The following is a 24,460-nucleotide window of genomic DNA, read 5'->3' as shown; positions in this document are numbered from 1 at the left end:
TTCGGTAGTGAGTCCTAGAATTGAATTCCCTCTCATTTTCATACTTTATATGGTTGACTTTGAATTGTCATGGTGATTTCAAGGGTGGAGAAATTTTAAAACCACAATGTAAATGATATTATAATGAGCCAGAGTTCATGTAAGGTGGCAGAGATAGCTGAAAAGCCAGTCGAAGCTGGTTCTTGCCTGTAGTAATCAGCCCCTCTAGTTAGCAGTTAGCTTCTGCAAGAGAGTTGTTTACTAACACCTGCACCCACTCTGCGAGCCCCTGCATCTGGTCTCAGTCCGGTATCCTAGTCTCCTTCTCCAACACCACGGCCTAAAGTAGATCCCACTGACAACCTCTGTAATAAAAAAATACCGAATGTGATCTTTTCTCCCCTCCTGCAGCAGGGCTGGGTGGTTATTTTCGTACTGATATGCTTTTAGCAAGATCTGGGCTCATATGCCATTCTTCTCATTACCTGCAATGTGATCTGCGGCAATTTAAAATAATTCTCTGAGCCTTTATTTTCTCAATTTTAAAAATGTGGTGTATTAATAAAAGGTTTTATAGTGCTCTGTAACAAGCTAAGATCTAAATAGCTTAACACAACAAAGGTTTATGTCTATGCACAAATGTCCATGTGGATCTGGATGACAGTTCAGGGCAATTTTCTTCCAGGTCATAGCTTAAAAGTGCAGGCTGATAAATACACCGTCCTGTAGCTTCATCATGTGCAACATGTAGCCTCTTCAGTCAATGAATCTGAAAGGAGAGGACAGAAAATCACACATGGTCTGTTCATTGCCATAAATAACCCTCCATGCCACTTCCTCAAGCAGCCCATTGGCCAGAACTCATCTCCTGGCCTGCCCAACTGCAAGGAAGTCTTCCATGAGCTACAAGGGCCCTAATAATATCTATCTCATTCAGATTATAAAACTTTTCCCATTGGAATGTTGCAAAAATTTATAGAGGACAGATGAAAGAAAGTTGCTTTATAAATTCTGAAAAGCTATACTTATGCTATAAAATTCTGTTCTCTTTATTCCCCACTGGAATATAGAAGACTTATAAAATCTTAGAATATCTTTATTTTAGAGAATTACTTCCAAATGGCATCCTCTCATATTTATGGACTTTGCTTTTGACAAATATGTGTACTAAACCACAATTCAATTTAGCAAATACATATAAAATGCCTACTACGTTCAAGTCATTTCCCCAGTGTGATGGGAGTCAGATCTGGGCTTTTGAAGCTAGTGCTAACAACAGAACAACAGAATGAACAAAGTTAAATAAACCCTTTGAAGGGTACCTGACCTTTATTAGACTCCCCAAAACCTATATCTCTTCCTTCTGAACAATCCATCAATAGCATTCTCCAGTATGCCTGATGCCCCGGATATTTTTACTTTAATCCAGAATCTTTATCATTTATCAATCTAAGAATTTAAATAGGCCAGGAGAAAATAAAAGTATTTTGTTATCATTCTCTATTTTTTCCAATGCTTTACAAAACATGTTATAACTTTAATTCCCCCCCATCCCCAAGAAGAGGTGATTGTTTAATATCCTGGGGGTTTCTAGTCGTTCAGTTCACCATGGGCTTAAATTTTCCCTGCAATGCTGTGAGTGTGTGTGTATGTGTGTCTTTCTCTTTGTGTGGCTCAAACTTTTTTAAAAGGAAGTCGAACTGTCCTCTCTCTGCTTTATCCCCTTTACTCTAATCCATCTGTTATTATTCCCCTGGCTTCTCTGAGGACTAAATGTCCCTAACTTAATTTTGTTGAAGTTAATGATATGGTGATAAGAAAAAAGACAGAGGGAGAAAATGGTAAGATGTAGATTGCCATTAGTCTATACATATATAATTGAAGATTTCAAGGGGGGAAAGTTTGCTACACTGTCGTTAGAACTGCTCTTTAGGGTGCAATTGCCAACCAGATTTCAAAATTGCAGAGTGGGAGAGCAGCCTGACATCAGGGATGTGGGTAACAGGCTGCTGAGCCTCTTGCCAAGATTTAATAATTGTGATGAAAATGCAATAGTCTCGTTGCGAGAGGCAGAGGCTATTTAGAGCACTCCCCACCCCACCTCACTCTGTCTTTGCTGATCAGTTTCATTGTTCTCCCGCTTAACGTAACCATAGCTTTCAGTTTTCCAAGTGCTTCTTAACTTTTCCCTCTGTGTCATTCTTCTTGAATCCTATCTTTGGAAAATGGAACACAACCCACAGTCACAAGTGTGCCCATTGACACTTAAGCCACTCGAACACACACTGCTGGGTGTAGGCGGTGCGTTTCGTGAAAGTTCTCTATCCCCCAAGAGTTTAGATCAACAAAGACACAGGTCAAAAGTACCACTGGATATTCTTTCTTTTCCTAGAGAAGTAGATGCACTTTTAAAATCTTTGCTATCAGTTGCTTCTGTTTCTTTGCCCCCAGAAACCACCCTTATATCAAGTGTTACTTTTATACTTTAAAGCACTTGGCCATTCATAGGGTCTGTCCTATCTTGTCTCACTTTCTATCTCAACAGAAAGAAAGAAGACTTTTATGTGCCAAATTCCTTCTCAGGGCCAGGCCCCATGCTGTGTGTACTTAGTGATATTAGTTCCAAACGTATTTAAGGTATTTTATAAGATAACAAAATGTAAAGTTGCCAAAGTCAAAACTGAGGCAGAATGAAAAGGAAAAACTACAGTCAGGAATAAGGCTAAAATGAATTTCCTACAAACTTACGGGAAACCACACATTTGGGTTCCAAGTTTCACAGGAGCCAGTGCAAAAAAGGAAAATGATTTGATAACAACCAATGCAAAAAGGGAAGCAAAAGTTTATGGAATCCATAATGTTCACCAGATAAAAGAAAACCAGGGGCTTAAGAAAAACATGTCTATTCTCTGGATAGAAATAAGAGAGGAATTCCCCAGGGTTTCTCAGAAATAAACTTTAATGTTGCATAAAGAGCAATATCTTCACTAATATCCTAGAACCAGACCAATTATAAGTACAATAGTTTATTCTTGTTGAATTAAAGGCTAATACTACACAGTCAGAGCTTAAGAAAGACCAGGGAGCCTCCTAGGCCACAACATTTCAGGAAACATTCACTCTCAGGGTTGTTCAAGAGCCCTCTGAAATATTGTATCCTAAGCACCACCCCAGCCTTGTACTGTCAGCACATCACTCAAAGCCAGGCTCAGCAGGAGGACTTCTCTAAGGCAGTGATTCTCAACTGCAGAGGAGTCTTCCTTCAGGGAATATTTGGCAAAGACTGAAGACTTGGTGATGGCTGGGCAGGTGCTACTGGTATCCAGTGGGTAGAGGGCCGGGAGGCTGCGGAACCTTCTGCAGCACACCCAACAGCCACCCACAGCAAGAATTCTCCAGTCCAAAATGCCATGAGTGCCTAAGCTCAGAAACTCTGCTTTCAGAGGTGCCATACTCCTCACTCACACAACCCTCTGCTTTACAGGAAGATTCTGCTTTCTTACGCCCAAGGTTAATTGATCAATGAGCCCTGCTGTTCTAACTTCCTAAAGTCACTTCTCTCCATTTCACACATGGCCTACTGCCATGGCCTCTGTGACAAAGACTTTTGCTTGTCTCTCAGCTGCTTGCAAAAGCCATATTTGACCTTGCAATAAAAAGATGTGATCTCTTGATTTCGACCAGTCAGGTTGAACCTGTTCCTCATTGTCAGGGAGTGAAAATGATATAAAAGAGAAGCCTGTTGAGGAACTTTTAGAAAGCATTGTGATTTCTTATAAAAGGGACAGATAGAATGAGTGTTTACCCCCTTTCCCAGTTTTCAGGACTTGAATGTGGACTCCGTATCTGGAGCTGTGGTGGCCATATTGACACCAGCGGGGTGATAGGAAAAGGAAGAAAAGACAAGCAGCAAAGAACTCAGAAGCAAAGAGAATACGCTCTTGCTTTTGACTGTGCTATTCCCTTTGTCTGGAATGCTTCCCCTCCCTCCCCCACATGGTTAATCCTAGTCATACTTGACATCTCGGCTTGAGGGTCTCATCCTCGGGAGAGCCTCGCCTGCCCTCTCTGACCCTGTCCGATCTTGTTGGAAGTTCAGAGCATCATGTCAGCCTTCTTTGCAGCACTCACCACACTTGCGTTTTATGTTGGTCTGGGGTATGATTTGATTTTTTTTGTTTGTCTTCCTGCTTAGACTCCAAGTGACATGACAAGTGAAATCATCACAAGACCTCTAGTCCCTGATGTTTTGATGCACAATCAGCAATTTTATTTCCTTATTTTTTTTTAACACAAAAAGCTTAAACTATTTGGAATTGAGAATGTCTTTAATCTTATAAGCCATCTTCCTGGAAAATTATTTTGCTCAACAGAATGTTTGATAAACAGCAAGTGGATATGAGCTCAAGATAGTACTTCCTGAAAAAATCACTAGAACTCAGATATTCTGTGTGACCAATTAAATATAAATGCTTGTGCCATAAGAGAGAATTGAGCTGGGACAGGCAGGACTAATTTCCCTCCTAAAAGCTGAGGGACTAACAAGGAAAATGCTTAAAAGGTGGCCACGCTACCTGCCATCAGGTGAGCTGGGGAAGAGCCACAGGCAGAGCAAAAATTCTCAGCAGATAGTTATTTTGGATGCTTTGACTCCCAGGTAAAAGAGTGAATGAAACCCTAAAGTCATACAGTATATAACGTATTAAAAATCCCAGTGCTCACATCAAGGATTTCATTTACTCTTCACCATACTAATGTAATAGTATGAGGAAGGTATGATTGCCTCTGTTTTACAGGGTAGCAGGCACTATGGAGAAGACAAAGAGGTATCTCTGGAACTGAAACTTGTCTAAGTCCTCAGTTAATACTGTTTCCTCACTATCATTGGATCTCAAACTTGGCTGTCATCAAGGATCACATGGGTCCTCTGGGCTCCTTTGTCAAAACTTCTATATAACTACTCAGAAATGTAAAAAGCTCTTCAGGTGATTCTAGTATGCAGCCAGGGCTGAGAACCACTCTTCTATCTGGTCTTGAAACAGATTACTCGACCTGGAATGGTTTGAATAATGGCCCCTAAAAAGATATGTGCAAGTCCTGCCCCCAGAACTTGTGAATGGGAGGTTGTCTTTGTGGATGCAATTAAATTTAACATCTTGAGGTGAGATCACCATGCATTTAGGGTAGGCCCTTACTCCAATGATAAATGTCTTTAGAAGTGAAAGGTAGAGGGAGATTTGAGACAGAGAGACAGAGCTAGAAGGCCTGAGGAGATGGAGGCAGATTAGAGTGCTACTGCCACAAACCAGGAACACTTAGAGCCACAAAAGCTGGAAGAGCAATCAAGGATTCTTCGTAGGGCCTTCAGAAGAAGTATGGCCCCATTGACACCTTGACTGCAGACTTCCAGCCTCCAGAACTGTGAGACAATAAATTTTTGTTGCTTTAAACCACTAAGTGTGTAGCAATTCATTATCTGGAAAATTAATTCAAGTGCCCACCTTCCGGTGGGGCCTCAACATTTGCATTTCTGACAAGTCCCCAGGGGCTGCTGCCGCCACTGATTGGCCCACGCTTTGAGAACCACTGACTGCATCATGAAGCTCTGGTCCAGCAGCGCAGCTTTCACAGCCTCCCTTTGTAATCTTTCCGCACAGGGAAAGAAAAGAAAGAATGTGTAGGCCCTCGACATGTCAATCATCATTATTACTGACTCACTGTCATTGGTCTTTATGAAAGTGGGGTGGCACTCTCGGGACTAGCACAGCTCCTGAGAGTGGACCAGGGCCTCCCTGTGGAATACTTTACTTCTGCCTTCACACTTACCACCGGAACTGTATGAGTAATTGTGGAATACACAAAGTACTAGGAACAGCCCCTCTGCTTCCTGCCAGAACCCTCTCTGTGTGACTTTGCCATCCCCCAGACCCCTCACCAACACTCTCTCTGCCTGTCTTTTGACTGGTTTAGGGAATGAGGTGCCTTTTGTCCTGCTCAGCATTTTTACTCTGCTCTGCTATGCATCCTATTGACTCTTGTGTCTCAAAAATGTTGTTCTGTCAATATCTAGTATGTAGTGTCCTATGGCGCTCACTCAGTTCCCTTAACAGATACTCAAGACTTTAAACTCTGACGATTCTTATTAAGAATCTTTCTTTAGCTCCCTGGCCTTCTTTAGACACCACCATGATATTTCCTTTCCTATTTATATGCAAATTTAGTAACAAAATCTGTTACTTCTGAAAAATCTGTTTTCTTCTTCCTGTTTACTCCTCTACCCCAATAAGCTGCACAGCACCTTTCTAGGCATCCTTTCAGTCCGCCTCGGGGTTCATCTTCCCTTTCTTATTCCCTAAACATTGATGTTTCTTGGTTGTCTTCTCTGGGCCTTCTTCTACTCATGCAACTCACTTCTGCTGGGTTATTCATCCACTTAAAGAGTTTCATCTTTGCTGATGAATCCCTGATTTTCATTTATAGCTCAATGTTTCTCTCTGGAGCTATAGATGCCAGTGTACAATTGTTCACTTTCCTTGGACATTTTGAAGTCAACTTTTCTAACCACACCTGAAATGCCCCCTTCCTGTCTCACTATCTGTTCCGACTACTCTTCCATGGCCCTCTCAGCAGTGGTCCTTGTCCTCAGTTTCTCCAGTGGGAGAACTTGTAGACAGTAATAGCAACACATATCTACAGAGAGCCTCCCACCTGTCAGGTACTGTTATATCTGGGGAAAGTAAGCAGCAAACATAATCGTGACCCCTGCCCTGGTCTTGGACTGCTCTCATGCCTTCTCCATCCGTCCCCGTACACACCAAGGCTGGGCAGCTCTCCCCTTTGAAATGCTCAGTCCCGTAGTCTAGCCCTCTGCCCTCTCTCACCTGGATGGATGCCGCTGTCTTCTAAAGGCTCTCCCTGCCTTTGTGTCTCGCTTCTCCAATACACCCTCCACATTGTACCCACAGTGGTCTTTTGAACTTGTAAATATGATTATGTCACACTTTCATTCAAAACCTGGCCGTGTTCTAACCTGGCCTGCCTTTAGGAAAAATTCCAACTTCCTTACAAAGCCTTCTCAGGTCCCCTGAGAGCTGGCAGCAGCTACTGTTCTGATTTTATATCTTGCTGACACATCTACTGCCCCACCACATTTGTGTTCTAGTCACACTGAAATACCTTCAGTTCTTCACATGTACCTTATTCACCTTCATCTCTGGGACAGTTCAGGGTTTCCCTCTGACTAGAGCACTTTCTCTTCCTACTGTTTTCTTCCCCCATCACCTCCATCATCCCTATTTCCCCAGATTAATGGATCCTGTAGCTCTCTGCTCAAAAGACATGTACTTGGGGAAGCCATTCTTGATTGCTCATGTTTGAGTCAGTCACATCTCTTGGTACTAGTATGGTCCCCTGAGCAGCCTCAAAGATGGAAAACTCCTTCCAGTCTATTTGGTAATTATACATTTATATACCAATTACTGGTATATATTCCCCAGCAGCAGGCATTGTGTCTACTGTCTATTCCCCGTGCCCTGGCACTATGGGTGGCACATGGTAGATACTCAATAAATACTTATCTCGATGAGAAAGAAAGGGAGACAGACAGACAAAGAATGGATTAAAATTTTGGTAAAAACACATTATCAAATTATGTAAAATGCAACCAAAGCCAAATTTTAAAGGAAAATTTGCTGCTATAAATGAACATACTAAAAAAGAACTACTCGGGAAGCTGAGGCAAGAGAATGGCCTAAGCCCAAGAGCTGGAGGTTGCTGTGAGCTGTGATGCCATGGCACTCTACTGAGGATGACAAAGTGAGACTGTCTCTAAAAAAAAGAGAAAGAAAGAAAGAAAGAAAAGAAAAAAGAGGCTAATAGTTAATTATCTAAGTACTTTGAGACAAAACTACCGTAAATTAAACCAAAGAAAGAATATAGAAGGAAAAATAAAGATAGGAGTAGTAATTCATAAAATATAAAACAAGGGTATAATAAAGAAAAACAACCAAGCCAACAGAAAGTCTAATAGAAGACTAATAATATTTGGAAATTTTCTAATGAGAATTAATTACAATTTTTACAAATTAACAACAGCAAAGATAAAGTGGGCATCACTACTGATACAACAGATGATGTTATTAACAATTGCCTAACATAAATACATGTGTAAATATATGTGTAATAAAATAAACAGATTCACAGAAAAATATTTTACAAAGAAAGTGTAAAATGAAATAGAAAACCTTAAAACCCCCATATTTATATGAGAAATTTAATTCATAATTAAAACTTCCCTATTTAAGAAATATATAGACCTAGATGCCTTGACAAATGAATTCTTCCAACTATTTAATATAAGAAATTATTACTGATTTAAGTAAACATAAAAGAATTCTTAGAAAGAAATACTTTATGCTAGCTGTGGTGGCTCATGCCTGTAATCCCAGCCCTCTGGAAGGCTGAGGCAGGTGGATTGCCTTAAGCTCAGGGATGGAGCAAGACTCCGTCTCTAAAAAATAGCTAGGCATTGTGGCAGGTGCTTGTAGTCTTAACTACTTGGGAGTCTGAGGCAAGAGAATTGCTTGAGCCCAAGAGCTTGAGGTTGCTGGGGGCAAAGATGCCATGGCACTGTACCAAGGGTGACAAAGTGATACTCTGTGTCTCAAAGAAAAAAAAAAAAGAAAGAAGAAAGAAAGAAAAGAAGAAAAGAAATCACCTTGCAGAGATTGAAGATGGAAAGTAGGATGTTCTTTCAAGAAGAGAAATAAACAGGTATAAGAACACATAACTGGGAAATGGTGGGAGTTGGTCATATACAGTAATCAGTTCCTTATCTTTATTTTCATCTATTTACAGTCAACTGTGACCCAATAATATTAAACGGAAAATTCAAGAAATAAATAATTCATACATTTTAAATTATATGTCTTTGTGAGTAACGTGATGAAATCTCCTGCCTTCCTGCTCCATCTACCTGGGACAGGAGTCATCCCTTTGTCCAGCCGATGTGCTTCCCTCCCCTTAGCCACTTAGTAGCCATCTACGTCAGTGGTTCTCAACCTTCCTAATGCCGTGGCCTTTTAATACAGTTCCTATGGGTCACAACCCACAGGTTGAGAACCACTGATCTAGGTCATCAGATCAACAGAACATAGCTGGTATAGGGTTTGGTTCTATCTGAGGTTTAGACATTGTCATTTCTCTGAGGATTGGGAAGGACTACTGTATTTGGTGCATAGGGAAAGATGAATCTTCCTGAAAGGAAGGAACTAGATTGCAGAACTTTCAGAAATGAATTGGTTAAATATTCAGAGGCCAATGGACAGAATGAGAACTATTGACATGACCTAATAAGTAAGAGCGAATCTCTGAGATTCATAATCTAAGAAGAAGCCAGATGAAAGCCGCATATCAGATAAATATTCTCAGAAGCTTTCTGTGGGATGGATTTGTTACAGCCCAGGTGGGGCAGAGACAGGTGTTCAGAGATGGTTGCAGAGAACAAGGTGTGAGGTTGAGAGATCCTGCCTGGAGCAGTATCTCTTAGAACTGATAAGAAGATTTGAATTGGTGGGACTTTTTTCAAGAAAGAGGGAGATAAAGGAACAAGATACCAAGGGGACAGAATGGCACTAAGGAAGAAACAGCAAGTGGGAGTCCTGTTGGAGTTCACGATGGTGATCTGTCAAATCCTGCTGCAGCAGGGTACTTATTCCAAGGTCACCCTGAATATTTTTTATTTATCTGTACTGTGCTGCTAAAGTGTCTCTCCTTCTGTACAAACCCCTCTGCTTCTCTTTCTCCTCATCCCAAGGCTGCGATTCCAGCTAAAACAAAAAAGACATCTGCAGGGCCTTTTGCTAAAGCTGCAGTGATCTTGTTATGGCTGATTTGCCTGAGTAGGTTTGGGACAGATTTTCCAAAATGAAGCACAGTTTTGTGTATAATAAATGCATGCACAGATATCTTTATTACTCTGTGGATTGTTTTTTTCCTAATCCAATAAATATTATGCAAAGGTCAGGGTCAGAGTGAGATGGATCCTCCTCGCCAGCAGACTGTAAACACTCACACAATGAAATCAGAAAAGGCAGAAGGACCGCTAATGGTCTTCATCTTTTATATCTGCATTTTTTTCACTAATGCTCACATTTTATAAAACTGAAGTTCGAGACAACTTTTTCAATTTATGAGCAATAAGGAGCAAATGGAAAAGATCATTCATGAAAATAAGAAAGTTTTCCAATTATCAGTGACATTCATCTTTAAACCCCCCAAAGCATGGTTTTCTAGAAATGCTGCGGTCGGTGTGAAAACGTAACTATTTATTTAACTTTTATGGCAACATCGTAGGACGGAACTTTAGAAACTTAGCTTCAGAAAAGGTCTTAGAGATTAGCTTTTCCAAGCCATTCGTTTTTACAAATGATTGCTAAATGACTTCAGTGACTTGCCCAAGGTCACGATGTGGGCAAGGGTATGTAAGAAATTAATAGTGCAGGTATTTCTGGTGGCATCTGAGAGAGACAGAGATTTCCAATTCAGCTTCTTGAGGTGATTCCCATTTGTTACTATCAATGCACATTCATGTGACTCCACTTTCCAAAATTGCTTTTTAGACCAAAAAGAAAACCAAGTTGTTTAAATTACAGTGATTATGTCTGAAAGTCTCTCTTCCTCCTCTCCAGCCATTTGAGAAAAAGAGAAAATCCAAATCAAGGTACAACTAGCAAAACACTGCATCTATCTTTTTCATCCTTTCTTTGTAAATGATTTTAAAGCAAATACCACCTCTGGATGTCAGGTCCTGCCTTTTAAAATGAGCTAAGTCAGGGTGAACTGACTAAGTCATGAACTAAGTCATCCACCCCAATGCTAGGACGTCATTCTCTGTTGTTTCACCAGGAGGATAGGAAAGCAGCTAATTCTCTGCCAGTGTAGATGGCCTGTGGGCCAGGACAGCAGTGGGGCCTGTGATGATAGGCAGAGCTGTCATTTCTCCTTCACGCAGATCATGTGGTGTACCCTGCATTTCTGCAGTTCCTGGGTTATTGCATAGCCTTCTTTTCCCTGCAGATAAGCAAGGGGACCTTGGGACAAACTTAGTCCCATCCCAGGCTTTGGGATGAATCCGGTCTCAGCATCCAGTCTGTCTCTCTGAATTTGATTCTGACTTTTTCTCTGCATAAATGTTATTGTTATTACACTTCTACCATTTCCCTAATGATAACTGGGAAGATGCTTTGCTTCCACGATCTGAACACATTTTACGTGGTTTTCAAACTGACTTTCTATCCTGTTCCCCGGCGTTAAAATCCTGGCCTGATAACCAGCAGAGCATCTATCAGGTGTAGGATGTGCCCCACTTTTTCTCACCGTTCCCTTACCCACTACTCGCCCCTTGGGATGGGGAGCCTGGGGCCTTGCTTCTTTCAAGACCTTTTTCAGCTGTCTCTGTTTTCTCCAGGTCGCCCGGCATTCCCTAGAAGGCTCTCTTCTGGGGTGCTCTGTTTGCCAGTCACATACTCTAGCTCATCTTTCACCCTCCCAGCTGCTCTCCTGGAGGCTGTTGGCCTGAGCAACTTGCTACCTGCGTTCTCTTACTACGTCCTCCAGGTACCGTGTTCTTCTTGCCCCGTGGTTTCTCCAGTACTAGAGTCAGTGAATGAATATTCCTCTTTGTGCTGTTTCCTTGTTCATACCCATTGGGAATTATTTACAGATGAAGCCAAATTTGTTACCTTTTTATTATCTGGTGTCTAAGCTTGTGCCTCTCAACGGAGCATGTTCAGTAAACACAGGCTTAATGAACGAAGTAAAGTCCCAGCACCCAGCCCCCTGCAGTTAACACTCCCGTGCCATTGTATGTCTTTAACTTCTCCATCTCTTTCTTTCTGCCAGCACTTTTCCTTCATGCCACTCACTCACCAATAGCCCAGGCGTCTCGGCAACCAAGGATACTCCCATCAAAGACCGCACTTTCATCTTGTGTTCCAAAACATGTTTATTTCTCCAGAAGTGGTCAACTGGCCCCATGGAAACCAATTTAGGCCCATTATCGTCTAAAGCAGAGAGAAAGAAACGCATATGCAAAACAGAATGCAAACTAAATAAACAGATACATCTAAATGAATCATCCTCCTGTGCAGTGGCCCTGGATAAATGGCATTTGTGTGGTGCAGGTATAGCTAAGCTATCTGTCGCTGTGGGCGTCTAAGCACAGCAATCAGTGTGAGTGCAAGTCCCCGACAGCATGTAGAACAGGAGCAGCTGCATAAATAATAAATACTAAGAACACTGCCGTCTCCACCCCCAGCCAGTGTTTATCAGAAGTGAAGTGGGCTGCAGGAGGAAAAATAATAATTGCCAATCAGGAGGCACTTTACATACATAATTTTATAATGTAAGTCAGATCATGTTCTTTCTCTGTTAAAAGCCTGCCGATGGCTTTTCCTTTGATGCAGAGTTACGGGTATGGACGGGAAGGCAGCCTGAGAGGCCAGGCGTGGTCAGTCCCTTACCCCTCTCATCTCATCTACTACTGGCTCACCTTGCTTGTTTCTCTGCAAGCACACTGGTCTCTTTGCTGCTCCTCCAATGCTTTGGCGCACGTCCTGCTCCAGGCCTTTACACATGCTGTTCCCTTAGCCAAACATCCTTTGTATTAGTTTTCTAGGGATGCTGTAACAAAGTACCAAAAGTTGGGTGCATAAAACAACAGAAATTTATGATGATTCTCATGATGCTGGGTTCTGGAAGTCTGAAATCAAGTGTCAGCAGGATCGAGCTCTCTCTGATGGCTCTAGTGGAGGACCGGACCTGTCCTTGCTTCTTCTAGCTCTGACTGTGCCAGCAATGCCTGGCGTGTGCCCTGGCTTATAAACTCATCTCCCCAGGCATGTGACTGTCTTGTCCCTGAATCCAGTGTCTTCATGTTGTCTTCCTCCCACGAGTGTCTATTTCCCCTTTGAATAAAGACATCAGTCACAATGTTCTTATTTTAACTTGATTATCTCCTTAAAGACCGTATTTCCAGCTAACGTCCCAGTCTGAGTTTACGTCAATGTATCTTTCTGGGAAGACACAAGTGAACCCATAACACTCTTCTCCCAAATATCCCCACCACCGGCCCTCTTGCCTCTTGATCAGCTTCTCCAACATTGTATCGCCAATTCTACCTCTGCCCTGGCATTCCCTGCTCCTCTTCCGTCTTTTTTGTTTCTTCCTTGGCTCTTACTTCAGTCTCACCTGGTGTTTATTTTCCTTATTAATCTTATTTTTGTATATTTCCTCCAATAAAATATCAGCTCCACAAAGACAATGATTTTGCCAGATTTGTTCACTGCCTTTTTCTAAGTGCCTACAAGAGTGTCTTATCCACAGTAGACACTCAACAAATGTGGATTGAATAAATAAACTTTAATCCCCAGAGGCAGCCTTGAAGTGATCAGAATGATTGTCATCTTCCTTTTAAAAATAAGGCAAGCAATGCTAGAAAAGACTAGGTACCTTGCTCAAGATAATACATCTAATGAGTTTTGGACCTGAGATTTGAACCAGGTCAAATCAGCTCTAAAGCTTGCGCTGTACCCATTATGCTGTGCTGCCCAGGGCAGAAGGAAGGACTTGCTGCAGATGTGTGAGGAATTCTGCAGCTGCTTAAATTATTGCTTGCTTTCCCTCTACATAAAACTTGAAAAACATCATCAAAATGTAAACCTTCAAATTCAGGTAAGTGATGTGGCTCCTCTACTATGTCTCTCAGATACATTAGAATACACTATGTGTGTCTCTAAAATTTAAAAACAAAAATCCAATTAGGCAAACTACTCTTTGGCTCAGGTGATTGTTTTATTTCTCTGGGCAGATTAGAAAACCAAGAAGCATATGCGTTCTGAGTTCCCAGACAGCTGGGAGTTAGGTATGTATTGCTGCTTTTAAATTTTAGGCACAAAGGCTCCAAACCAGAGTGAAACTTGAATGTCAAATGAACAGATGCTGTGGTTATAACCCCCAAACCTTCACTTAACCAGCGAACACATGTATTACATTTCCACAGGCAAAGAAAGTTAAACAATGATGTCACTAAATCAAGCCCCAAACCTGCCAGTAAAGCAAAGGAAGTTGTTGCTATTTGAATTATCCAGATTGGCTGTCAGCATGGATCACATCCACTGGATAATTGCTCATCTTTTCTCTTTGCTCTGTTTGCATGGCCAGAGTCTAGGAGCCATCGTTCAGTGGAAATTACCCATTGCTGACATGTTCCTGTCACGGCAATGATCCTGCAATAAGCCAGGGACGTTAAGCAGAGCTGATCGTCATGTGTGGCTGTGTCTACCATCATCAAAGGTGGGTTAGACACAGAAACCAATTATCAAGCTGGACCCAGAACAAGTTTACTATACAGACTCCTATATTTGGCTAAAGAAAATTATAAAAAAGAAAAAAGAAAAGAAAAAGGAGAAGAAACAAAAAGAAACACAAGACCTAGAACTTAATGTGATTATTCCATGAGGTCATCAAACGAACAAATAGAATACAATATCCAGCCTTTGGTTACGGAGGTCAGAAGAGCTATGGACATGAGGGATTTAGAATGGCTGTCTGTGCCTTTGGACTCATTGGATAATCTTTATGATTTTTCTGGCTGTAAATTGTACATTGCAAACTCTACAACATGGAAAAAGTTGACTCTCTTACAGCCTAGGAAGGAAAGTTCTTAGTCTATGCTGTAGAGACATTCTAGTCCACAGAGGTCCCAAGTACTGAGAATGGCTGCAAATCCCGTTTTGCATGGCAGATGGAATACAAGGAAAGGGAAAGCAGGCTTTTGTTGAGGAGATGGTGAAACAACGCGTTAAGCCAGTGCTGACCTCTCATTGATTCAACTAACAACAGGCTATTGCTTTTCTTCCTGACATGCTCCTTCTTAAGCCTCCCAACCCCAGGGATTCGGGCCTTGATATTAGTCATATTTCTCAATTCCGTGTGAAATTGGTCAGAGGCTGAAAATGACTTTTAGTGTGGCGGGTGTTAAATTTTGCTTTATAGCTCTCACTTTGCACCTCTCTAGCTTGGGTAGGCCTTAGAGATTACTGTACATTTTAGTTCAGTTTCATCATTCCTATATACTGTGGTTCCAGGGAATATTGCTTTCTTAAGCCTACAAACTTTTATTACTCTATCCAAAGATGGGGATAAAGTTTCAAAATTTATTGCCCAAACTGCTTCTGTGAAATACACCCACATCCGCAAGCACATAGCTGAACGAGCCAAATTGCACAGACAGGCACAAATCAATCACCACCTGTGAATATACAAGCAATTGACGTGTTGTGAAGATGCAGATGGTTACGTGTGGATGCGTATTACAACCTCCTTTTAACAGAGAAAACACTTTTGAGACAAGGAGTACTGTGATACAGGCAAAACATTTGGACTAGTGTCTCTACTCACAAAGGAATTCCCCTCTGTTGCCCTTAATGGGCAGAAATGTTTTAAAACTCTTGTAGGCTACTCTGAAGATGTGGAAAGCACTGTTAAGGCAGAACCAAATAAAATGTTATGGTTACAGAACTTACAGCAATTGCTTCTATTTCCTGGTCTTAAGGAATGGTTTAGAAAAGAAACGCTATTTGCTAACATGTTTTGTTTGGAAAACACCTGTGTTGGCTCTGGGATGGCCATATCCTGTCAACAAACAGATCTTTCAGTGACTCACTTTGTGGTTGCAAACACTATCCTCAGAACTACAAAATTTTTATAAGGAAAAATGTGAATTCCATTCAGACCATTAGATAGAGGACTAATTAGATGAAAAATACCACCAAATTCTAGCCAAAAAACATGAGATCATCTGCCAAAAACATGAGATATGGAACTTAAAAAAGATTTTTAACATTGTTTAAGGAAATGAATACTGGATAGGTAAAGGTTCTGCATCAATATACTATTTAGAATAAGTTTGGACTAGTGTCTTAAGCCTATCACACTTTATAAGCCCCTTATAAAGTGTGATGAGTGAACTAAGGGACTGGGGGCTGCTCCATGAAGCAGGTGGACATGGATGTGGCTCCTAGGGATTTTCTACCTTCTTTTTTTAAAACCCCTTGAGAGGCAAGGAGTCTGGCTACAGCTAATAAGAGGTCTGGACTGCATCCTTGGCTCCTGAGGGAGATAAGCTTGAAAGCTTGGAATTTCCCAAGTAATAAAATAAAATATTAAATAAATAAAATCACAGTATTTGGTTTTTTTTTTTCATGATGGGTGCACTGAGAGCACGCCCAGTGATTTATGAGATAAGATGACTGAGGGTGGAGCCAGCCATACCTGATGGTCTTGGCAGGAGAGGGTAGAGATTGGTGATGCCAGAAAGGCCAACTATAAGATTAGAGAGTGGAGGCTTTTAGTGAGGAGGTGTCAATGACACTAAGACTGCGTTCAACCTATACAATGAGATCTCAATCAACACTGCAGACGCAAAGCTCTGATGAGCTTCGTAGATTCAGAAATGCTCTATGAATATTGTCACACATCAATGCCTGGAGGGCAATGTATCAAGGATGATGGAACATTTGTGTTTGGAACCCTCTTAGACTCCACCTCTGCATCTCCTCCTTTGGCTGGTCCTGTTTTGTGTTCTTTCCCTCTGATAAATTTTGCTGTGAGTATAATAACTGTTAGTGAGTTCTGTGAATTATTGAACTTGATGATGGTTTTGAACAACTCCTGAACTTGTCATGGGTGTCAGAAAACTTGAGCACACTTGGCAGTCTGGAGGACTGGGCCCTTAATCTCAAAGTTTGGTGAATTCCTAGGTATCCGTATCTATTTAAATGTCTAGAACTCAGCCAGACTAACAAGACCTAGTCTTGAGATGTTAGTTTGAGGATCATGGAGCAAGCTTATGCCTCAGACTCCCATGGGAGGTGCCTTCTGCAGGTGAGGTAGGAGCTAATGAGACAAAACACAGTTGGGCCTCCACATCCACAGGGGATTCATTCTAGGATCCCCTAGCAGACACTAAAATCTGTGGGTGCTCAAGTCCCTTGTACAAAATGGCATAGTACATATTCTTGTCTCTTATTTTTTTCCTCACCCCAGGCCCAGGTGGCCTGGAAAGACTAGCCAAGCCTTGATTGCATGGGAGAAGGGCCAGGAAGGAGACTAGCATGGAAAGACAGAAAGAAAATGAAAAGAAGAGGAAGAGAAGATTTTATGGGACCCTGTGTTGAGGGATCCTTCTATTGCCACGTCCACTGAACAGGTAGAGAGATCTCAATTTCTCCCCTCTCATAAAGCCCCCCATACCCACGTTGTAGGATATCCACTCATTATGCTACAAATGTTTCATTTTTAAAGATATTTTTACTAAAACATTTTTCATAGGGCAATACTGATGGTGTTAGTATTATGTTCTAAGTGTTGGAGGTAGGAATAGAAATTACATATTTTTTTGGCAGATATGGAAATTGAAGTCTAGGGAAATTAAATGGCCTATGGTTATATTCTCCTTTGTAGACAAAATTTTTGTAGAATTATGTTAATCTGTTCGATGTAAGCATTGTACATTGTGTACCAAATCAGTACACTGAACCCCATAAATGCATCCATGTACACAGTTATGATTTAATTAAAAAAATAAATTTCAGAAGAAACTCTTCATCACTGTTAACAACAACAAAAAAATTCCAAGGAGAAGCTAGTAAATAGGAAATGAAATGATACAGATAAACTGATGAGGAATAACATTTTTTTTAAATTAAAAACTGAAATATATACCTCCTGAAAGGGGGAAATTGAACAAATACTCTGCGATGGAGGGTAATAAAAGAAAATATTTCACCACAAGGAATTTTTAGGGTTATATCAAAATGTTCCTTTGAAATTGATTAAAGAAAAAACCTTTTCTTCATTTCTTCTGTGCTCCTTTCATTAGAAGTCAGCCCTGTGCAGGAATTATTGATAGCTGCAATATTTCATCTTGTCTTTTTTAATAAGTCAGTGCAATGCATGTGCAGCTCATGAACTGTGCTGTGGTTTCAAAGAAATGTTCTCAATTGCATGCTGCAGCTGTTCCATGGTTGGGCCCCGCTATATTAGCAATCCTAGCAGAGAAGGGTGAATTGCTAGGAGTGAGCTCTCTTTGTTGGTCACCAATGGTAAAGGGAATACCTGAAAATTCTAGCCCTTTACAGTTGACAAAGCATGAGTGCACATATTTTCTTATTTGTTTGAAATGCAACCCATGAGTGTGATACTGTCATTATGACTACTGGACAGGTGAACAAATGAAGGCTTGAGAGATTTACATGGAACGGGGTATGTTCGTAGCAAGTGGTAGAGCTGAAATTCAAGCATGTTACCTCTATTGATTGTTTTCCAAAACTTTCAAGTCCCTGTGTATGCAAAAGGGGAGAGAATAGTGTTATTGGGTCTTTCGTTGCCCACTGCCAGCTCTAAGCAGAGTGGACACTATTGCCTTTCATTTTCCTTTAGGATAAAAATCTCTTGGTCTATGCCAAGGACATCATTGTAAAAACTATACACATAGGAGCAAAAATAACTCTCCACAAAAAGTTTAAGCGTGTGCAGCTTCCTGACCTCATCATTTTCTGAGCCCACCCTCTTCTTTCCACTGCCAGAGATCCTGCCCCCGTTTCCTCTGTGCCTGGATTTCTCTCCCCCTTCTGGTTTTGCTTCCAAATCTCTCCCATAAACCCAACTGAAATCGTATCTTTTCTATGAAGTTCTTCCTGAACCATCAAATACCTACCTTTTTCTCTCTTCTCTGAATCCCTGTCATATAAAATGTAGCCACTGTGCAATGGAAGTAATATCAGACTTGGAATCAGGAGCATCTTATTCTAGTCCCTCTAAAACTGACCAGCTCAGGCTCCTTAAGCAAGTCAGGCAATTTCTATAATAGATGTGCTTTAAGGACCATAATCAAAAGTAATCATACGCAATTTTACACATGATTAGATGCACATGGTCAGATGCCTGGCTAGAACACTTAGAGAGATTATTTCATTTGGAAGTTTTGTTTCTACAGTGAAAGTTGTAAGACATATTGTATATTTTCTTCATATCCCCACAAGGCCTAGTTCATTGATACATGCATTATACTTTCTTTCTGATCAATTGATGGGTTGATTAAAAAAATCACATTGTTGCTACCCTGTTTTCCCGAAAATAAGACCTACTCACAGGAACGATAAGACGTCCCCTGAAAATAAGACCTAGCGCGTCTTTGGGAGCACACCTTAAAATAAGACACTGTCTTATTTTCGGGGAAACGGGGTATATACATTCAGTCTTATGATGGTGTGTCTAAATGGAATTCAAGATGACCATGATCTTGAAAATGTGTTTTCTGCTGGAGAGAAAGATAGTACATGTATTAATAATTATTATAATAGCTAACATTTATTGAGCACATATTACATACAAGTCTCTGCTCAGTGCTTTTTATGTATTTACTCATTTAATTTCTACAACATTCATATGAGATAGGCACTATTGTTATCTCTGCTTTAATAATGAAGAAAAAATACTGTGTGGGACTTGAGTATATTGTTCAATATCACAAAGCTAATAAGTGTCAAAATAGGGATTTGAACAGGGTCTGACTCAAGAATTTGGACTTCCCACCATTCCCCAACGCTAACATCTTGTCGTGGTGTCAAAAAGAGTACCATGCTCACAAGTAGAAGGACATGTGATGTTGACAAATAGATTGCTTGTGTGAATGATTGTAAATTGGTTAGGGAAGGGGAGGAGGAGGGGCAGGAAGGGGTTTGGGTGGATAGAGGGAGGGTTAGTAGGGGGACCACACCTATGGAGCATATTGCAAGTACAAATTGGATCTATCAGGTGTAGAACACAAATGTCTTAATGCTGTAATTGGGTAAAAGAAGTGAAGGCTATGTTGTTTAGTAGGATGTAAGCACTCCAATTTGTACAAATAATCAACACATTGAATCCCATAATGGCATAAATGTATTTATAATCTATGTACAAATGACTTAATAAAAAAAAGGACATAAAATACTCAATTAAAAATAAAAAGGAAACAAATAGATTGCTTTCCTTAGCTATGAAGTGGGAAAGAGAAATGAAGTTCAATAAACAATTCTAAGCTACTTTTAAATTTTAGGAATATTTCACTCTAAATTGACAATGGTAGCATTTCTGTTACTGGATAAATTTATATTAACTTCATCGTAGCTTTTATTATCAATTAATCTAGGTTAAAAAATAGGATACAAAATGTTATAAACATGTGACCATAATTTCCTACAAAACATTTACATGTATAGGCATGTTTGTACATATTTATATATGTGCACTTACATTTTCTCTCATAGATATGTCTGTGCTGTGTGTGTGTTTGCATATAAATATCTAAAACAAAAAGAAATACCAAATATGTTATTAAGTATAAAATGTCTGATTTCCACAAGTATTAAGTTGGACAGTTGATATCTCTGACATTTCACTTTGACTTCTCTCATTTTATTTGTTGTGAAGGTACATCTTCATTACTTCAAATGCACATTTTGGCTTGTTATTCTCTGTAAAAAAATCTTTAGAACAACTTTTGTAAAACCGTGGGTGAGTCAAAAATGCATGTTATTTTCAAATGAGTTCCATCCTGGAACCAATGCAGTGCGGATAGTTCCAAATATCAGCAGAGTGCTTGGGAAGGATGTGGCTAAGGAGTGCACAGTACACAGTACACTTTGGGAAGTTCCATTCTGATGATTTTAATCTTGAAAAATGAGCCATGTGGGGAGATCTGAGACCAAGGTGGATAATGATGAGCTGAAGGCTGTAGCAGAAGCGAATCTATCTCAACCTATGTGTGAATTAGCACTTAGGGCTGATGTTACTATTCCAACAATATTGGACCATTTGAAACAAATCTGCAAGGTAAAGACACTGGATACAGATGGGTTCCACATGAATTAAAATGAGTCTCAGAAGAGAAATCATCTCGAAACTTGCCTTTCTTTGCTGTCAGAACATAAAGGTGAACCATTTCAACACCAAATTCTTACATACAATGAAAAATGAATGCTTTTTGAGAATCGCCAGCATTTGGCACAAGGGTTGGGTCAACATGAGGTGTCAACCACAGTCCCAGACCAACTCATATTTATCAAAAATAGCTAATGGTGTCTGGTGGTCCAGCACAGGTATTATCCACTACAGCTTCATGAAACCTGGTCAATCAGTTATAGCAAATGTCTACTGCAGCCAACTAAATGACATGATGAGATGCATGCGTGTAAGCAGCTGAGATGGGGCGATATAGACAGGCCAATCCTCTTGCAAGACAACGCTTGGCCTTGTGTCGCACAAACGCTGCTCGAACTACAGATCCTGAACTTGTAAACTCTCTGTCATTCACCATATTCACCAGCCCTTTCACCAACTGACTACCACTTCTTGCAGGCTTTGGACCACTTCTTTTAAGGAAAAATATTCTATTTTCAACAAGCTGGGGAAAATGCCTTTTGTGATCTCATTGCCACTCATCCTTCATTGCTTCTTCCCTGCTGGCATAAACAAGCTGCTATTAAGATGGCAGTACTACACCCGTAGTGTAGGCACACACTTTGATTAATTGTACTGCTTCTTGTTTGAGATTTAATAACCTTTCGATACAAAATCAGACATTTCAGATTTAATGACCCAATGTAAACATTGGTTACATCTGGAGGATGGGATTATGGTGTGGCAATATTTCCTGTCTTTATGATTTTCTCTAATTTTCAAATTTCATAAAATACAATTGCATTTTCAAATAAACTTCATCATGAATCCTATAAAAACGACAGCCCCATTAAGCTTGAGTTTAGTTTTAGCAACTCACATATGGCAGGTTGTTGCTTTGGCTTCTGGAAAGTCATTTCTAACCTCTTCCTGAATTGAATGGGCTTAGCAAAGTAAAACATCTCCCATGCCTAAATCATGTCTCACCCCTCTTAGAATGAAGGTTGCAAGGTGAAGGAATCGTGAGGGAAGTTCAAACTTTCCAGGACTTTGCAGAAGCAGAGAATATAGGGAGAGGGACAGTGGCCTGAATGGTGTGCAAAATCAAGCAGGTACTTTAAAAGACAAGACATATCTTTCACCCAGGCTTTCCCCTCTCCTCTGTGACAGTGTTGCGTAAAGGGATATTGAGAATTTAAGAGAAAAGCTAATGCCATAGGAAGCCCAATTAGCAGTGTGGATCTCCACCCCAAGTTGTATAACACGAGGGTCCTTTCACTCAATGATCTCATCTCTCCAAGAAGAGAACCCAAGATCACATCTTGAATTTAAGGCTCTCCTCTCAGCAAAGATGTTCTTTGTTAATAAGCTTTAAGGTCTGAACCTGTAGCTCTCCACTTAATAACGGTTATTTTAAAATGTCTGTCTCATTTTGTAAAGCTAACACAACTGAAAAAGCCATTCTTTATAATAAATACACTATCCCTACACACCTGCTACGGTTTTAAAGTCCCTTTCAAAATTCATGTTGAAATTTAATTGCCATTGTAATAGGATTAAGAGGTGAAACATTTAAGAGGTGATAAGGCCATGAGGGCTTCACCCTCATGAGAGGATGGGTGCCCTTATAAAAGAGCGAGTTCTTTTTGATCTCCTGCTCTCTGCCTTTGACCATGATCTGACAAAGCAAGAAGGCCCTCACCAGCGGCCCTCACCAACCCTTCAATCTTAGATTTCCCAGCCTCTAGAACTGTGAGAAAATATATTTCTGTGTTTTATAAATTACCAGTCTCAGCTATTATTGTGTTATAGCAGCACAAAACAGACTAAGACACCAACTTACTCAAGTTTGTAATTAGGAGATAGGACACCAGGTCTCAGTTCTGCTTCTTCTATTCTTTATTTCATTTACCTACAGAACAAACATTTAGTGATTGTATGCTGTGTGTCCTACCCTGAGCTAGGCGTTGAGCACACAGGAAGCAAAGCCCTCAGTCTGGTTCATGAGCTGAGAGTCTAATGAGGGCTACAGTTAAGTACAATAGCAATTACAGTGCCACAAGTGATTGCATGGATTTGTGAACCAATTTCTCAGGGAGATACCAAAATATTTCATGATGTAGAAGACTTTGGAGGAAAGAACTTACTTAGAAGCACAAATGAGTTTGCTTTAATGAGTGCTGACAATTGTGGAAACCAATTTATTGATCTTCCAAAATGAAGTGCTTTCTATTTAAAAGAGGTCAAATATGCCCCCTATCTACACTAAGTTCAGACAACAGATTCACTTTCTAAATAATAGCGATGTCACTTACAAAACATCTTCTATCTTGTTAGTCCATAACTTGCTTTATACATGCAATAAATGGCTGTAATAAATTTTTATAAACATTCGTTAAAACACTGACATTTTAATATATTTTATGTCATAAAGTATATTAGTTTTCTTAAAAAAAACCCCTTCAACAGTAATTTTGTTAGTACATATATTAAAAGATGTCACTTGCACTTCATAAAACATGTCAATCTACCGTAGACGTAAGAAAGTGATTCTTTTTCTCTTGAGGGGGACACGGTTTCCTTAATAAACCACTGGGTCTGCTTTTAGGTTTCAACCTTCATTTTCTGTGACCTAATTTTATGAAAAGAAAAACCCAAGGAGACAATGAGAGCAGAAGATACACACCCCATCACCTTTCTGAGTGATGATCCTACCGTGATCGCAGTGTAATGTTAATGGACCCAAAATGTGTGTGCTGTTAATTTCGCGACTTGAGAGGAAGCATCTGGAGTTTAATGTGGCAATGTAGACTATGCAAAAAATGTGATTGTGATGCCAGCAAGGCTCAGTGCTCTGGATGGAGCCCAAGCTGTTAGTCAGCACCACGAGGGCATTCGAGCCCGAGCTGGAGAGAGGGAGATTCACAGGAAACGCCACAACATTCTCCCCTCACTTCAGACTGTCCACAATGTGGTTATAATAGGAAAACAGTTTGAGGAAGAATTTTGCATAAACAGATGGAAAATGAGCACATTTTGGAAAAAGGGAAGAAAATGAAGAAGTGTTTTGTTCTTGCTTTTGCCTCGTTTTGCTTTATGTCATTTTATGCATGCCTCCTTTGATAGGTCCTAAAGATATATAAGTAGATGCTTTCTCAGGGCATGTCTGCTCAGTTCATATGTGACATCAGTTTAGAGACATGTAGACATTTAATAATATGTAGAGCTAATATTTGATAATAACACATAGAACTCTATGTGGTAGGAGAACTATAGTTGGAACTTGAAATTCAAAATGGTAGAATGGGTCTCATGAATAATGGTTGTGAGGTATCTTTGAAAAGAGAAAATGTAGCAGAGATGCTCTAGGCTACTGGAACCATGACAAGGTTTGTGATAAAGCCGAGTTGGGCTTCACGAAATACTTGTTTCCTGGAAAGTGAATTGAACATGGGGAAGACAAACACAAATGATTATT

The 24,460-nt window shown here is 40.3% G+C and overlaps 1 long non-coding RNA gene across 1 annotated transcript in view; it reads right to left on the bottom strand.

The window, feature by feature from the left end:
- Nucleotides 1–252: 252 nt before the first annotated feature.
- The window catches only part of LOC128597645 (uncharacterized), a 142,740-nt gene continuing 118,532 nt past the window's right edge, over nucleotides 253–24,460 (bottom strand). Inside the window, exon 4 of the long non-coding RNA XR_008383310.1 lies at nucleotides 253–748. This is a non-coding gene — a long non-coding RNA (uncharacterized LOC128597645). The remainder of the gene's footprint in view (nucleotides 749–24,460) is intronic.

This window comes from Nycticebus coucang, chromosome 10 (assembly GCF_027406575.1).
Source record: "Nycticebus coucang isolate mNycCou1 chromosome 10, mNycCou1.pri, whole genome shotgun sequence".
Taxonomy (NCBI): domain Eukaryota; kingdom Metazoa; phylum Chordata; class Mammalia; order Primates; family Lorisidae; genus Nycticebus; species Nycticebus coucang.
Note: the sequence above shows the minus strand (reverse complement) of the source record. Positions and strands in the feature narration are given on the sequence as shown.